The 17,861-nt window shown below is 40.9% G+C and overlaps 1 long non-coding RNA gene across 3 annotated transcripts; it reads left to right on the top strand.

Annotated features, from left to right (window-relative positions):
• Nucleotides 1-320: 320 nt before the first annotated feature.
• On the top strand, nt 321-17,512 carry LOC134342812 (uncharacterized). 3 transcript variants are annotated; one of them, XR_010017107.1, is made up of 4 exons: nt 321-446; nt 5,940-6,103; nt 9,847-10,036; nt 15,134-17,512. It is a non-coding gene; the product is annotated as an uncharacterized LOC134342812 (long non-coding RNA). The 3 variants fall into 3 exon arrangements; XR_010017108.1 differs by lacking the exon at nt 321-446 and adding an exon at nt 5,228-5,470 and having other exon boundaries at nt 9,937-10,036; XR_010017106.1 differs by lacking the exon at nt 321-446 and adding an exon at nt 5,228-5,470.
• The last annotated feature ends 349 nt before the right edge of the window (nt 17,513-17,861 follow it).

Genomic DNA, 17,861 nt, shown 5'->3' with positions numbered 1-17,861 from the left:
AGCTCATCTTTTCTGAACCTCATCTAGAGAGCAAGAGAATACATCTAATCTTCACCCCAAATTTTATGTAGATCAAGAAAAAGTGTGAATATGAAGTCTCCTCAGTCAAACAAGAAGCAAATAAATGCAATTAGTTAGGGCCCTTAGCAAACAATATTATCAATTTGGCATTGCACAGCAGAAAGATTACTCATAAAAGATATTTGCTTTTGCCATAAGCCTCAGAATTTACAAACATAAAAATATCCCCACTTAAAAGTGCATTGTTGTTTCATAGCTGTCTTCAGAAAATTGAAATAATCCAATATGTCATTCATGATAGAAAATCTGGTTGCTGATTCCTTTCCCTCAATTCAGTCCATCTGGAAGAGGCAAATTAGAGGCACTGTCTAGTGGAGAGGTCATCAATGGAGTGGTCTGATGCAGAGTGGTAGGGCTTTGGTGAGGTAAGTGGACTTTGCTTTTTTTCTTCTTGCATTTTTTTTTATGAATAGAGAGCATGTCTGTAGGGTTAGTACTTTGCGCTGGGTGTCAGATGTGGGAATCCTGGGATTCTTTCAGTCTCCCAGATGACTACGTCTGCACCAGGTGCACCGAGATGCAGCTCCTGAAAGAACACGTTAGGGATCTGGACTTGCGGCATGATGACCTACAGCTTATTAGGAGAAGTGAGCAGGAGATAGATAGGAGCTACAAGGAGTTAGTCATCCCAAGGCTGTGGGATTTAGATAAGTGGGTGACTGTCAGGGAAGGGAAGGAAAGAGCTCAGATAGTAGAGAGCACCCCTGTGGCCATCCCCCTCAGTAATCGTTATCTCGTTTTGGATGCTTTGGGGGGCGGGGGGTGACCTGACAGAGGACAACCACGGTGACTGGGACTCTGGCACTGAGCCTGGATCCGTGGTGCAGAAGGGAAAGAGGAAGATGAGGAAGTGGTTATCACAAGGGATTCCATAGTGGGGGGAACCAACAGGAGGTTCTGTTAACCTGATAGAGATACCCGCATGGTGTGTTGCCCCCCAGGTGCCAGAATACGGGATGACTCGGATCAGGTGCAGAGTATTCTGAAGGGAGAGGGTGAACAACCTGTAGTCTGTTACACGTTGGTACCAATGACATAGGCAGAAAAAGGGAGGAGGTCTTTAAGAGAGAATTCAGGGAGTTGGGTAGGAAGCCGAAAAGCAGGACCTCCAAGGTAGTAATCTCAGGATTGCTGCCTGTGCCACGTGCTAACAAGCACAAGAATAGCATGATCAGGCATATTAATGCATGGCTGAGAGACTGGTGTAGGGGGAGGACTTCGGGTTCCTGAATCATTGGGGCCTCTTCTGGGGGAGGTACGACCTGTATAAAAAGGACGGATTACACCTGAACCCAAAGGGGTCCAATATCCTAGCAGGCAGGTTTAATAAAGCCGTTGGGGATAGATTAAACTAATTTGACAGGGGGATGGGAACTGGAGTGATAGGGCTGAGGAAGGGGAAAACAGAAACAAATCAAAGGTAGCGTGCAACAGAGATGTTAGAAAGGACAGGCAGTGGGATTATTTAGAGGGCAATAGAGGCATGGTGCAGTTAGAACAAAAAGCAACAAATATTGGACTGAATGCATGCAGCATAAGAAATAAAATGGATGATCTTAAAATTCAGCTACTGATTGGCAAGCCGTCTCCGAAACTTGGCTAAAGAATGGCTGCCATTAGGAGCTGAACGTCCAAGGATATATGGTGTATCGGAAAGATAGGTTAGTAGGCAGAGGGGGTGGTGTGGCCCTGTGTATAAGAAATAATATTAAATCATTAGAAAGGGATAACATAAGATCAGAAGGTGTAGAGCCTCTTTGGGTTGAGTTAAGAAATGGCAAGGGTAAAAGGACCCTGATAGCAGTTGTATACAGGTTTCCAAACAGCAGCTGGGATGTGGATTACAAATTACAGCAGGAGATAGAAAAGGCATGTCAGAAGGGCAATGTCATGATAATCGTTGGGAATTTTAATATGAAAGTGGATTGGGAAAACAAGGCCAGTACTGGACCTCAAGAGAGAGAATTTGTAGAATATCTAAGGGATGGCTTTTTAGAACAGCTTCATGTTGAGCCCAATAGGGGATCGGCTATGCTGGACTGGGTGTTGTGCAATGATCCAGAGGTGATAAGAGAGCTTAAGATTAAGGAACCTTAGGGAACAGTGATCACAATATGATCGAGTTCACATTGAAATTTGAGGAGAAACCAAATTCCAATATGTCGGTATTTCAGTGGAATAAAGGAAATTACAATGGTATGAGAGGGGAACTGGCCAAGGTTGACTGGAAAGGGACACTAGCAGGAAGGACAGCAGAGCAGCAATGGCTGGAGTTTCTGCAAAAAATGAGGGAAGTGCAAGACAAATATATTCTAAATCAGAAGAAATTTTCGAATGGAAGAAGGACACTACTGTGGCTGACAAGTGAAGTCAGAGCAAAGGTAAAAGCAAAAGAGAGGACATACAAGGAAGCCAAAGCTAGTGAGAAGATAGAGGATTGGGAAGCTTTTTAAAAACTTGCAGAAGGAAACTAAGAGATTATTAGGAAGGAAAAGATGAATTATGAAAGGAAGCTGGCGATCTATATCAAAGAAGATACTAAAAGCTTTTTTAAGTATATAAAGGGTAAAAGAGAGTTGAGGGTAGATATAGGACCAATAGAAAATGATGCTGGAGATATTGTAATCAGAGATGCAGAGATGGCAGAGGAATGCATTTTTGCTTATGTCTTCATAGTGAAAGACGTCTGAAGTATACCAGACATTCAAGAGTGTCAGGGAAATGAAGTATGTGCAGTGAAAATTACAACTGAGAAGGTGCTCAGGAAGCTTAATGGTCTGAGGGTGGATAAATCTCCTGGACCTGATGGAATGCACCCTTGGGTTCTGAAGGAAGTAGCTGGAGAGATTGCGGAGGCATTAACAATGATCTTTCAAGAATCGATAGATTCTGGCATTCTATCGGATGACTGGAAAATTGCAAATATTACTCCGCTATTTAAGAAGGGCGGGAGGCAGCAGAAAGGAAACTATAGACCTGTTAGCCTGACATCAGATGTTGATAAGTTGTTGGAATCAATTGTTAGGATTGAGATTGCGGAGTACCTGGAGACACATGACAAATAAGGCCAAAACCAGCATGGTTTCCTGAAAGGAAAATCCTACTGCAATTGTTTGAGGAAATTACAAGCAGTGTAGACAAAGGTGGTGCAGTGGATGTGGTGTACTTGGACTTTAAGATGGCCTTTGACAAAGTGCCACACATAAGGCTGCTTAGCAAGTTAAGAGCCCATGGAATCACAGGGGAGTTACTAGCATAGGTGGAGCATTGGTTGATTGGCAGAAAACAGAGAGTGGAAAAAAAAGGGATCCTATTCTGGCTGGTTGCTGGTTACCAGTGGAGTTCCATAGGGGTCGGTGTTGGGACTGCTGCTTTTTTCGAGGTATGTCAATGATTTAGACTATGGGATTAATGGATTTGTGGTTAAGTTGCCGATGATACAAAGATAGGTGGAGGAGTGGGTAGTGTTGAGGAAATAGAGTGCCTGCAGAGAGACTTAGATAGTTTAGGGGAAAGAGCAAAGAAGTGGCAAAGGAAATACAATGCTGGAAAGTGCATGGTTATGCACTTTGGTGGAAGAAATAAACGGGCAGACTATTATTTAGATGGGGAGAGAATTCAAATTGCAGAGATGCAAAGGGACTTGGGAGTCCTTGTGCAGGATACCCTAAAGGTTATCCTCCAGGCTGAGTCGGTGGTGCAGAAGGCAAATGCAAAGTTGGCATTCATTTCTAGAGGAACAGAATATACAAGCAGGGATGTGATGTTGAGGTTCTATAAGGCACTCGTGAGACCACACGGAGTATTGTGTGCAGTTTTGGGGAAGAATGTCAGGCAGCTCTTGGGCTGTATTCCCTGGAGTTCAGAAGAATGAGGGGAGATCTCATAGAAACATTCCAAATGTTAAAATGCCTGAAGCAATTAGATACGGCAAAGTTATTTCCCATGGTAGGGGAGTTGAGGACAAGAGGGCACGACTTCAGGATTGGAGAACTTCCCTTTAGAACTGAGATGCAGAGAAATTACTTTAGTCAGAGGGCGGTAAATCTGTGGAATTTATTGCCACAAGCGGCTGTGGAGGCCAAGTCATCGGGTGCATTTAAGGTAGAGATAGGTTCTTGATTAGCCAGGGCATCAAAGGGTATACGGAGAAGGCAGGGGAGTGGGGATGATTGGAAGAAATGGATCAGCCATGATTGAATGGCAGAGCAGACTCGATGGGCAGAATGGCCTACTTCTGCTCCTAAATCTTATGGTTTTATGGCCTTCAATTCAAAGGATCATTTTTTATCAAAGTATACAACTTTGAAATTCTTCTTCAGGTAGACATGAAATCAAGAAGGAAGAGAAGAAAGACAGTAAGACCATCAACACCCAAAATTCCCTCTCCCTGCACAAAAAGAACAAACAAAGCGAAACAGACACATCGACCCCCCAAATCCCCCTTCCCTGCATAAAAAAATTCAGAAAGATCAGGTGAAATACACAGAATATATAAAAACGTATAAGATTGAAAAAATACTATAGTCCAAGTCCATATCCAAAATGCAGAAAACCTGGGTTACATTCTCCAGCACAGTGGAAGGCCTTATCCTCTCTGTAGCAGACTGATCAGAAGGCAGGCAGCCAGTGCGTACCTTCCGCATTTGCCTCAATGTTTCATTCTCCCTTGTCACTTTAATCGGTGCACAATGGGAACTTTAATCAGCGAAATGGAGTCAAACTTTGGCCTGACCTCTGACCCACACCCTGCTCACCATGAGGTTCACACACGCTGCCTCTGTCTCCCAGACTCCTCTCAAAGACTGTAGAGCACTGAAGCATCTCCAAACTTCTGCATTTTCCTCGATGTTTCAATCTCCCTCATCACTTGAATTGGCGAACAATGGAAGCTTTAGTTGGCAAAATGGAGTCAAGCATTGGCTTGCACCCTGCCTTCCATCAGGTTTGTGCCTCTGCCTGTGATGCCCAAAATCCTCTCAGAGACTGCAGAGTGCTGGAACACCCACGCGATCTCCAAACTGCAAATCACAGGCTCCAGCAATTCCAGAATCACATCCAAGACAAAATACAAATGTAAAAGGCTCAAAAGAAGTGAATTATAATGGTGTCATGATCTACCCAGCAGATGTCGACTGAAGGAGCATTTTACGCAGGCGGCATCTTGACCGGACAAGCAAATAAGTGCAACACTGAAAAGGCCAAAGTCTTGACCTCCGTGGAGCAAAAAAGAAACTGCTGCAAGAACTCTGTGGGTCCAACAATATGTGCGTGCGTGTGTGTGTCTTGGAGTGGGGGAAGAAATTGCTGAAATTTTAGGTCAAGACCCTGCATCAAGACTGCGGTTTGTTTCTTTCCCATTGCATCGAAGAAAGGTCACCCATAAAAGGTTTCATAGTTAGCTGTTTTTTTTTGCTCTAGATTCCAGTAACTGCAATATCTTGTGTGGCTTTCTCTTGATTGGAGCCAGATTGTCTGTGGATTTACCAATGATTGCCCATATGTTGAGTACAGAAAAACAAAATTATCCCATTCCCTTCGCAGAACAGTTCTGGATGTTGTCTGGTAATAATTGATCAAACAAGTATTAAATAATTATGTGTTATGACTAAAGATCCAAGACCTGGTAGATCTACACTGAGTGCATGTAGAGCTCCCCCAGTACTTGCAGCTAAATCAGATGGTATTGATTTGTGGGACCCCCTATAAAGTCATTCAGTGAATTTATTCCATAACATACAGAAGAAACGATTTTAGTAAAACCTCTCTAGCAAAACAAAGGTTAAAGTTCAAAGTAGATTTATATTCAAAGTACCTATATGTCACCATATACTACTCTGAGATTCATTTTCTTGCAGACATTCACAATAGATCAAAGAAATACAATAGAATCAACGGAAAACTACATCCAAGGCTGACAAACAACCATATGCAAAAGAAGACAAACTATGCAAATAAAAAAAGAAACTAATAATAGTAATAAATGGCTAATTAAATAATACTGAGAATATCAATTGTGAAGGTGAGTGCATAAGGTTTGTGAAACCAATTCAGTGTTGAAGTGAGTGAAGTAGAGGAGCTGGTTCAGAATCCTGATGGTTGAAGGCTTACAAATGTTCCTGAACCTAGTGTGGTGGGACCTAAGGCTCCTGTACCTTCTTCTTGATGACAGCAGCAAGAAGAGAGCATGGCCTGATTGGTTGGGGCCTTTGATCATGGATGCAGCTTCCTTGTGGCAGCACTCCTTGTAGATGTGCTCAAAGGTGGAGAGGGCTTTTCTTGAGATGGATTGGGCTGTATCCACCACTTTTGTAGGTTTTTCTGGTCTTGGGCATTGGTGTTTTCATACTAGGTCAACAAGTCGGGATACTCTTCACTGTGCATTGATGGAAGTTTGTCAAATTTTTGGATGACATGCCAAATCTGTGGAAACTTCTAAGAGAGTTAGAAGAGAGCTGTGTTTTCCTTACAATGGCACTTAAGTGCTGGCCCCACAACACATCCTTTGAAATGATATTACCCTGAAATGGTATCCCTGATTTGAATTGATCTTCTGAAACACGTTAATGGTTGTCTAAAAGTAACTTAAGGCCTTATCCATCTACTAACAATGGTGAAGAAACCAGTTCCACTAGAAAGGGTCCTAGCTAGTGGATGATAAACCAGTATTCAAGCCAGTAGGAGCCATTTTGTTTTTGTGCATTTAGTTGGACAACACTGTAACAGGTTTGCAAGCATGTCTATCTGATTATATCATTGTGAGCCTGTGTAGGTGCATGTGCTGGTATTACTTGAGGTTCATGTTGGCTAGAGTTGTTCTTACACTTCAGACAAGGATGTGTAACTAGACAAAATAATGTACAATAGGTGGATATTTACAGACAAATCTTGGAATATATTGTCATAAGCTAAGGTCGCTAAGTTTTAGTTGTGTTCCAGATTTTGGGCATTAATAAAGAATTTAGGAAAAACAGACAGGATGACAAAAAAGGCATAAGGAATCTTAATAACCGAGACAAAGATTGCCTGATCTGTTGACTTCCTACGGCACCTTGTGTGTGTTACTCTGGATTTCCAGCATCTGCAGAATCTCTTGTGTCTTTGATTTATTCTTTCCTCTTTTGTTTTTAACTACGGGGATTTCAATCAATTGATATCTTGATAATTCTAGTACACAAGGCATCATTCCCATTGTCATCTCTACACCTTCCCTTACTTCCCTTCCATTTAGTTCTTGAACCAACCTGCTTCATTTATGCTTTTCTTGTGAATGGCACCTGTATGATGCTATATGCCTGTGACGCTGCTGCAGGTACATTTTTCATTGCACTTGTGCATATGTGTACTGTACTTGTTGACATGACAATTAACTCAATTTCATATGCAGCTTAAAACATACTTGTTTCCCCCCTTTTCCAGTTCTAACAAAGGCTTCTCAAAGTCAAAAATTCATTCTGTTTCTCTCCCTATGAAGGCTGCCTGACTTTGAGTTTCTTCCAGCACTTTTTGTCTTTGTTCGGATGGGGTAATACTTTTGACCATCACAATCAAAATGAGCTGAGTTGCCTTCTTCTGTTCTGCAAAATTTTGTGATTCCGTGAAGGAGAAAGAAAGAAAAGTAGGAGCACATTGATTAAGTTCCCCCAGCAAGGTAGGTCCAGTATGACAATGAAACTATTCAACACAAAGAACATTTAAAATATGAGTCTACTAACTTGAATTCATTAAGGTGTACTCTCTGAGCAGACCAGGAGCCTGGGATTATCTGGTTCCACCTTGAGGAGTTGCAATGCTACCGGCAGCTAGTAACACTCACAAAGGATAATGTTCATAATCTGTTTATAGCATTGCAAGTCTTATGAGACTTTAGGTCAGCACTGACACTGATCTGGAAGTAAGCTGGTTATAGGAAATCTATAGCTTAATCAATGCCTAATTTATGAAATCCCCTGAGCATTCTTGGCTGTCAGAGAAGAAGGCAGCCTGAGTCTCCATGGGTTCTCTTGAAAGTTGCAGCAGTTCTTTCACAAGAGTGAGTTAGCAAGACCATCTTCAGCTTCTGAGGGCACACATATTATAAGGTCAATTTTGTGTTTATCATGACTCGGCACCAACGTTCTCTTCTGCACCTGATGACCCTGTGATCTCTATCTCAGAGGCCAACGTTAGGCTGTCTTTAAAGAGAGTGAATCCTCGCAAGGCAGAAGGTCCAGATGGTGTACGTGGTAAGGCTCTGAAAACCTGTGCCAACCAACTGGCGGGAGTATTCAAGGACAATTTCAACCTCTCACTGCTATGGGTGGAAGTTCCCACTTGCTTCAAAAAGGCAACAATTATACCAGTGCCTAAGAAGAATAATGTGAGTTGCCTTAATGACTATCGCTCTGTTGTATTCGAATCTATGGTGATGAAATTCTTTGAGAGGTTGGTCATGATGAAGCTGAACTCTTGCCTCAGCAAGAACCTGGACCCATTGAAATTTGCCTATCCCCACAATAGGTCAATGGCAGATGCAATCTCAATGGCTCCCTACACAGGTTTGGACCACCTGGACAACACAAACACCTATGTCAAGATGCTGTTCAGCGACTATAGCTCGGCATTTCATGCCATCATTCCCACAATCCTGATTGAGAAGTTGCAGAACCTGGGCCTCTGTACCTCCCTCTGCAATTGGATCCTCAACTTCCTAACACAAAGACTACAATCTGTGTGGATTAGTGATAACATATCCTCCTCGCTGACAATCAACACTGGTGCACCTCAGGGGTGTGTGTTTAGCCCACTGCTCTACTCCCTATATACACATGATTGTGTGGCTAGGCATAGCTCAAGTACCATCTATAAATTTGCTGACGATACACCCATTGTTGGTAGAATCCCATGTGGTGACGAGAGGACGTACAGGAGAGAGATATGCCAACTAGTGGAGTGGTGCCACAACAACAAACTGGCACTCAACGTCATTAAGATGAAAGAGCTGATTGTGGACTTCTGGAAGGGTAAGACGAAGGAACACATACCAACCCTCATAGAGGGATCAGAAGCGGAGAGAGTGAGCAGTTTCAAGTTCCTGGGTGTCAAGATCTCTGAGGGTCTAACATGGTCTCAACATTTCAATGCAGTTATAAAGAAGACAAGACAGCGGCTATACTTTATTAGGAGTTTGATGAATTTGGCATGTCAACAAATACACTCAAAAATGTGTATAGTTGTACCAAGGAGAACATTCTGACAGGCTGCATCACTGTCTGGTATAGAGGTGGGGGGGTGGGTTGGTTGGTGTTACTGCACAGGACCAAAAGATACTGAAGAGGGTTGTAAATCTAGTCAGCTCCAGCTCCATCTTGGGTACTACTCTACAAAGTACCCAGGACATCTTCAAGGAATGGTGTCTCAGAAAGGCAATGTCCATTATTAAGGACCCCCATCACCCAGGGCATGCCCTTTTCTCACTGTTACCATCAGGTAGGAAATACAGAAGCCTGAAGGCACACACTCAGCGATTCAGGAACAGCTTCTTCCCCTCTGCCATCCGATTCTTAGATAAACTTTGAACCCTTGGACACTGCCTCACTTTTTTTTAATATAAAGTATTTCTTCTTTTGCACTTTTTAAAAATCTATTCAATATACGTATACCGTAATTGATTTACTTTTTTTTTCTCTTCTATATTAGCGTTGAACTGCTGCTGTTAAGTCAGTAAATTTCACGTCATGTGGCGGTGATAATAAACCTGATTCTGATTCTCTATTTTTTATACAGCGGTGCAGCCCAGCCATTGCTCTGAGCAGGAGATTTATTTATTTACACATGGTAAAAACTGTGTGACACTTTAATAAAATATTCCTGCAGGGAAACAAAAGCTACGTGCATGGAGCATTTCACTTACTGTGCGGCCATGCACACGCGGCTGAGAGGGAACAGTGCTTGGAACTACCTTTTTGAGCTTGAGGTGAGCCTACTGATACCTTCTTCTGCACCCTCTGCAAAAGCTCCTTATCGATCCTATAAAGGGGCAGCCAGAACTAGAAGTGATACTCCAGATGCTGCCTAACCAGAGTTTTATAAGGCTGCAACATAACCTCCTTACTCTTGAACACATTAACTTGACTAAAAAAGGCAAGCATGCCATAGGCCTTCTCTAGCAGCCTGTGGATCCACTTTTAGAGAAGCAAGGATCTGGACCCCAAGATCCCTCCGTGCATCAAGTCTGTAAGATGCAACACCTCACATTTGACCAAATTAATTTCCACCTGTCATTTCTTTGCTCACATTTGCAACTGATCTATATCCCACTTTATCCTTTTGGCAATCTTTTCTGCAGCACTACTAATCTTTATTCACTTTGTGTACAATAAACTGGTCGGTGGGTGAATGTTTGTGATCTTCTGCTGCTGTAGCCCACCCACCTCAAAGTTCGACACGTTGTGTGTTCCGAGATGTTCTTCTGCACACCACTGTTGTAACACATAATTATTTGAGTCACTGTCACCTTCCTGTCAGCTTGAACCAGTATAGCCATTCTCCTCTGACCTCTCTCATTAACAGGAGTTCTCACCCACAGAACTGCCACTCACAGGATGATTGTTGTTTTTTGCACAATTCTCTCTAATCTCTGGAGACTGGTGTGCATAAAGATCCCAGGAGGTCACCAGATTCTGAGATACTCAAACCATTCTGTCTGACACCAAAAATCATTCCACAGTCAAAGTCACTTACACCACATTTTTTCCACTTAGTTTAGTCTGATCAACAACTGAACCCTCTCGAACATGTCTGCATGCTTGTATGCATTGAGTTGCTGCGTGACTGACTGCTTAGATATTTGAATTAATGAGCAGATATACCTAATAAAGTGGCTCCCGAGTGTATCATCTTTCAGCCAAATGACCAAGTCACTGTGAATCCCATGCACCTTAATCTTCTAAGTGAACCTACCAAGATACCTCTTGTCAAACATTTTACTAAAACTCATGTACACAAGATCAGCAGCTCTACCATCATCACTCACCTTGGTCACCTCCTCAGAAAACTCAATCAAATTAGTAAGGCATAAGTTTCCCTGTCCAGAGCCATGCTGACTATCCCTAATTGACTAATGTCTTCCAAATGCTCATAAATCCTATCCCTAAGAACCTTCTTCAATTGCTTTCCTACCAATGATGTGAGACTCACTGTTCCATAGTTTCCAGGATTATCCCTCTTTCCCTGCTTGAATAACAGAACATCACTAGCTATTCACCAGTCCTCTGGCATCTCACCTGGTGTTAATATGAAGACATTAGTCAAGGTCTCAGCAATCTCATTGTTCACCTCTTTGAATATCCTGGAGTATATTCCATCAGGCTGTGCAGAATTATTCAGCTTAACACTTCTACGAGATCCAACACCGCCCACTTTCGGGAAATCTCAAAATGCTTTAAGCATATTAGTATGCTCCACACTGATCTCATTATCCTTCACATCCTTCCCGTCGATTAACATCCTCGCCCTCCAAGCACATTCCCTTCTTTATGCTTAGGTGGTCCTACTCTCTCCCTAGTTACCCTCCTGACTGATGTATAGAATGCCTTGGGATTCTCTTTAATCTTAACTGCAAAGGTCTTTTCGTGGACCCTACTGGCTCTGCTAATTCACTCGAGTTATTTTCTAATTTCTTTATAATCCTTGATTTAGCTTCCTAAAATGTATCTATGCTTCCATTTCCTTCTTGACTAAATTCACCTCCTCTCATCATCTAAGGTTCCCTTACTTTGTCATTCTTGTCTTTTTTTCTTACTGGAATATACTTGTCCTGTTCTGTGCAGTTGTTCCTTAAGCACCCTCCACATGTCAGACATGGACTTGTCTAATAACAACTGTTACTAATTAACTCTCCCTCGTTCCAGCCGAGTACTCCCATAATTTTCCCTGTTTGAACTTATCACTTTCCCACAAGGTTCAAACATCTTTATCTGTAGCCATCTTAAAACTTCAGGAGTTGTGATCATGGTTCTCTGAATGTTCTCCTACTAAAAGGCTAGTCACTTGGCCAGGTTCATTTCCCAGCACGAAGCCCAGTACAACGCCTGCTCTCCTTGGCCTATCCGCATACTGATTTAAAAAATCCTCTCGGATGTACCAAACAAATTCTGCCTTCTAAATTTCTTGCACCAAGGAGATCCCAGTCTATTTTAGAGAAGTTGAAGTAACCCACTATAACGGCCTGTTTTTTCTTTTTTACGCTTTTCTCTAATCTGCCTAATATCCGTTCCTCGATGTCCCAGTGGTTGTTGTGAGGTGGGGGAGGAGTCATCATATGATCCAAGAGTAATTGTGAGTTCTACCAATGCAGACTCAGTAGATGAGCCCTCTATTATGTCCCCTATGAGTGTAGTTATGATATTGTCCCTGATTAATAGTGCAACTGCACCCCAGCCTCCTTTACCTTTTCTGAAACATCAAAACCCCGAAACATTAAGCATTCGGTCCTGTCCCTCATTCAACTGTCTCTTTAATGGGCACAGCATCATTGTTCTATGTACTGATATCTGGGTGTAGATTAGATTGAATATCAACTCTTTCACAGGAATCCAAAAGAAACAATAGTATTAGGAGTATTTTCCCACTGTTGCAAAAGCTGGTACATCAACTAGGAATTATGACTGTTTTTTTTCATATGACATTTCATGAACTTTGTCATGCTCCATCCAGTTTTGATACATTTATAGCTGTTCAAATCTGTCACAATAGCGGTGCTTTCAAAACAAAACCAATAAATCCATGCTTTTACACTTATAAAACATATACCATGACATTACAAGGAGATAATGTAGCATTACATGGAGCCTTGTTGAACAGATCTAGCTGATGCTGTCACTTTTGTAAAGGGACCTCATGCTGTGATATTGTACTGAGTGCATGCAATAACACAATGAAGTACCAGGCAACCTTTGAACAAAGTCTATCAACAGAATGGCGATTTCTGAAGGGTTTTAAATCAGCAGATGAGAGGAAAATGCAGATTTAAGAAGTACCATTTCTCCATTACTTTCAAAAGTTGAATCAGTAAAACCTGCCAACACAAAGAAGTAAATTCCAATTACTTGAGAAATTGCTGCAACGCACACAAAATGCTGGAGGAACTCAGCAGGCCAGGCAGCATCTACGGAAAAGCGTAAACACTCAACATTTCAGGCTGATACCCTTCGTTAGGCCTGGAAAAAAGATGAGAAGTCAGACTAAGGTGGTGAGGAAGAAGTACAAGGTGATAGGTGACAGGTGAAACTGCGGGAGGGGGAGGCATGAAGTAAAGAGCTGGAGAGAGCTGGAAAGAGGTAAAAGGCTGGAGAAGGGGGGATCTAATAGGAGAGGGTAGGACCACAGAAGAAAGGGGGAAAATACCACAGAAGAGGAAGCACTAGAGGGAGGTGATGGGCAGGTAAGGAGATAAAGTGAGAGAGGGAAATGAGAGTCCAGCCAAAGAGGTACATTTGAGGCTGAAGCAGCATAGTGCATCAGGTCAAAGTTGCTGGTGAACGCAGCAGGCCAGGCAGCATCTCTAGGAAGAGGTACAGTCAACGTTTCGGGCCGAGACCCTTCATCAGGACCCTTCGTTGAGTCCTGACGCAGGGTCTCGGCCTGAAACGTCGACTGTACCTCTTCCTAGAGATGCTGCCTGGCCTGCTGCGTTCACCAGCAACTTTGATGTGTGTTGCTTGAATTTCCAGCATCTGCAGAATTCCTCGTACAGTGCATCAGGACAGGTTTATAGTCTAATTCAGCACAGAGCATTAATTTTGCAGTATATCACAACAGGACGCCTGTAGTTTGTAAAATGTGAATGTATATTGTATACAGCATATGTATACAATATACAATATGTATACATTATATGAGGATGGCAGTTAATCAGCAGAGCACTAATGTACTGTTGGCCTAGTACAGTATTCTAATGCAGCAATATTTACAACAAATAGAGTATACCTTGTACAACATAATAAACTGGAATAACTTAGAGAACTGAAGCATCATGGAGAGCAGCAATGTGGAAATAAAGAAAGCAAACAACCAACACAAGTCTGAAACTACATTTCATGAGCAGAAGGACAGTACAGATACTGGATGGAGTAGAAAGTATTCATGAGGCCTGGGACTGAACAGTTATCATCGTTAGGTATGGATTGGTAGCCATTGTTAAAAGTAAAATGCCCACACTTTCATGATTCTACTGATATAATACACCATGGCTGGACTTTTGCACTGATTAAACAATAGTGTTTGAATCTAACATTGGGAGAAAAATAGATAAATGATCTTGCAATCAGCAGTGTGAATTTTCTTCAGTTACTTCCTGGCCTCCATTTAAAGCGGTGATTCCCAAAGGGGGCTGTACTTTTGCTCAAATTTGGCAAGAGCTTGGGAAAGAAGATTGAACTTCGACATGGAGATGGGGCATACCTATCCAATCTGTATGACAAAATAAACATTCTAAATATGAAACTCTGGGGTGAGAACTTCAATTTAAGCCAGGGAAAAAGTGCAGTGTCCACTTTTATCACAAAATTGTAAATATATAAGCAAAACATTGGGAGAAGAATATTCGCAAACAACAGGAATTCTGCAGATGCTGGAAATTCAAGCAACACACAGCAAAGTTGCTGGTGAACGCAGCAGGCCAAGCAGCATCTATAGGAAGAGGTGCAGTCGACGTTTCAGGCCGAGACCCTTCGTCAGGACTAACTGAACCACGTACTCACAAAAAACAGAAGCCACTTGAATATTGTTAAGGGGGGGACTTAAGGCTTTTGCTGTCACAAGTTGAACCACATATTTTAACACTTGCTAAAAACCACATTGAAATCAAAGCTGTTGTACTTTGCACAGGTACTGTGTAGGCTGGGTTTAAAAACAAGGAAAAACTTAAAGCAGAATCATTTTTCTCATGATAGCATATGATGGACATGTTTTTACTCCATGTTATACAGCTCTCATGACATGCACGTACAGTTCAACTCTGAGTGAAAATGCAGATAGTTTGAAGTTAATAACTCATCTCTTTCTACCTTAGGCCACGACCTTAATCACCCCTGCTGTGGACCACTTCTGGAGGTCCAAGAAACCGCCTTCTACAAAGAAGGGATCTGTATGCTCCACGACCGCTGGACTAAGTGTGTAAATGTAGGAAAAATAAATGTGCCTAGATTTTCTGAACTTGACTCCTTCTACCCTAGGCCACAAACTTATCAATCACCCATCGTATTTTGATACTGAGAGAACTTCACAAATACTAGAAAGATTTAAAAAATTCTCTGCTATCCCATGATTTCAGTTAAGATCAGAAATTTCTATAACTCATTAAATAAATTGGTGCCCCTGACATTTCCATGTCAAACTATGTACGTGCAGAAGTTAATAAAACTACAGATGCTGTAAAACTGAACAGAAAATGCTAGTGACAAATCAGCAGTTCAGTTAACATATGTAGAGAGTAAAACAAGAAAGTAACTTTACAGATAAGGTCATTTCGATGAAGGGTTACTGAGCTGTAATGCTCTGCTTCTCTCTCCATTATTGCTGCGTTACCTGCGGAGTATTTCTAGCATTTTCTGTTTTTAGCCCTGAAATTATCAGCTTCATGGTATAATTAGGTCAAGTGCTATTTCATGACTGCAAATTCTAGGCCAGTGTTTCCCATATAGTGCAACTTAAAGTGTATCTGACTTTAGCTAATTTGGAGAATTGGCAGAAGATAAGAGTGCAATCATAATTGAGATCTGACAAGCAATTGCATTCTAGTATACTGGAGCAAATCTTTTGAGACAATGTCGACAATGTTGAACTCTTTCAAGATTAGCACATACTCTGAAAACAGCCCTTTCAATTAACAATTCAGCTAATAATGATCAACCTGACTGAGAGACAATTGACCATATACAATTCCAGCAGATGTTTACCACATATATGTTATGAGAGTTATAGCATATAAAAAGTCACTAGTATCTCATATAGGTCACTATGCTACAATCAGAGCACCAGAGCATATCTGACAACAAGACATAGTTTGATTAGTAGGAAGTAGATTGGAAAAGACATTGGAATGACCACATACGTTCCTCTGAGAAGTCCTGTTATTCCTTTTCGTGCCTTGTGGTTTATCATGCAGCATTGTTTTGCCATTTCCCTAGCATTTTTCTGTATTTACAAATCCAAGTTGCTAGCTCGATGCTCAGCCCAGCACAGATGGAAAATATGCAAGCAGCCAGCCGGATTCAAACCTGCGACCATTTGCCTTGAAGTCTGGTGCTGATGCCACTAGCACCGGCCAACTCTGAGAAGAGGTGCTGAAAAGTAATTTGCTTTCATATTGGGTTTCAGCTACCAATTTCTATTTCATAGACATCAAAATGCAAATATTGGGTTTTATCAGGAATCTTCATGTGATATGCTGTTTTGGAAGCACTGGTGAACATGACAAAAGAGGATATCATAACTTCTTGCAAACTCATTGCAATTATCCCAATGCCAAATTTATAATATAAAATTGTGGTAAAAATGCTCTGTGTGTCTGCATTGCTGAAATGTTGCAATGCAAAATGTCCCATTTATGAACCTCAACGAAGCAGTTTTAGATAGTTTCATCTCTCCCTAAAATGACATCAAGGCTCATTTGATAAGAATATTACTAAATTTAAACTTATATAGTTTGAGAAAACCATTGGAATGTAGATGGAGGATTGATTTCCTTTCAGTTCAACAAAATAGATCTTCTCGCCATTAAAGTAACAAATGCTATCATCCGACAGGCTGAAGAAGACAAAGATTTATGTTCTACCATTGGCAATCCAAAAATTGCCGTAATAGGATGGGGTTGTAAATCAAAGCATAGAACTGTTGAAATAATATCAAAAATATCTTTCCAATATTTTTCCAAAAGAGGACAAGACCAAAACATATGAGTTAAAGAAGCCACTTCAGAGTGACATCTATCATAAGTAGTGTTTATATGGGAATAAAAACAAGCTAGTTTATCTTTGGACATATGGGCTCTGTGTACTACTTTAAATTGTATTAATGTATGTTTAGCACATATAGAAGAAATACTAACATTAGAAGTGATATTTTTGACCCTTCGGTTAAATTTGAAGAAACTTGGAAATCTTTTATGCAACATTTTCATATGATGTAATCTGACCTTCCTGAATCTTTTTTAAAAACTTAAATTATACGATTAGAGGAGCGGAATTGATGACATTACTGAACGTGTCTGATAGAAGATATTGGTCTAGCCCTGTTTTGTTCTTTTCTTGGGTTTTTTTTTCTTTTTCTTCTAGGGATTTTTTTGTTTATATATATTTTTTCTTTTTATTTCTTTTTTTATGACTAATTTCATTATGAGTTTATAAGTCAATTATATCTATGTTACTTAAAATCCTTTTTGTATATGCTGATTAAGATTATTCCAATCTCTTTGTACCAACTTTGTTATTGAGTTTATAATTTTGAAAATTAATAAAAAGATTTAAAAAGAAAGATAAGAATGTTACTCACATTATTTTTTTTTCTCTATGCTGAAAATAACTCAATATTTTAGAATAAAAAAGATCTTCATTTAGGATATCACTAAGCAAAGTTAGTTAAAAGTTTCTATCACAAAATTTAATAACTCTTCCCACAGCAGCGCCTCTACTTCCTTAGCAATCTGTGGAGATTAGGCATGATATCTAAAATTTTGACAAACTCCTATAGATGTTTAGTACAGAGTTTATTGACTGACTGTATCACAGCCTGGTATGGAA

This window comes from Mobula hypostoma, chromosome 2, assembly GCF_963921235.1.
Source record: "Mobula hypostoma chromosome 2, sMobHyp1.1, whole genome shotgun sequence".
In the NCBI taxonomy this organism is placed as follows: domain Eukaryota; kingdom Metazoa; phylum Chordata; class Chondrichthyes; order Myliobatiformes; family Myliobatidae; genus Mobula; species Mobula hypostoma.
Note: the sequence above shows the minus strand (reverse complement) of the source record. Positions and strands in the feature narration are given on the sequence as shown.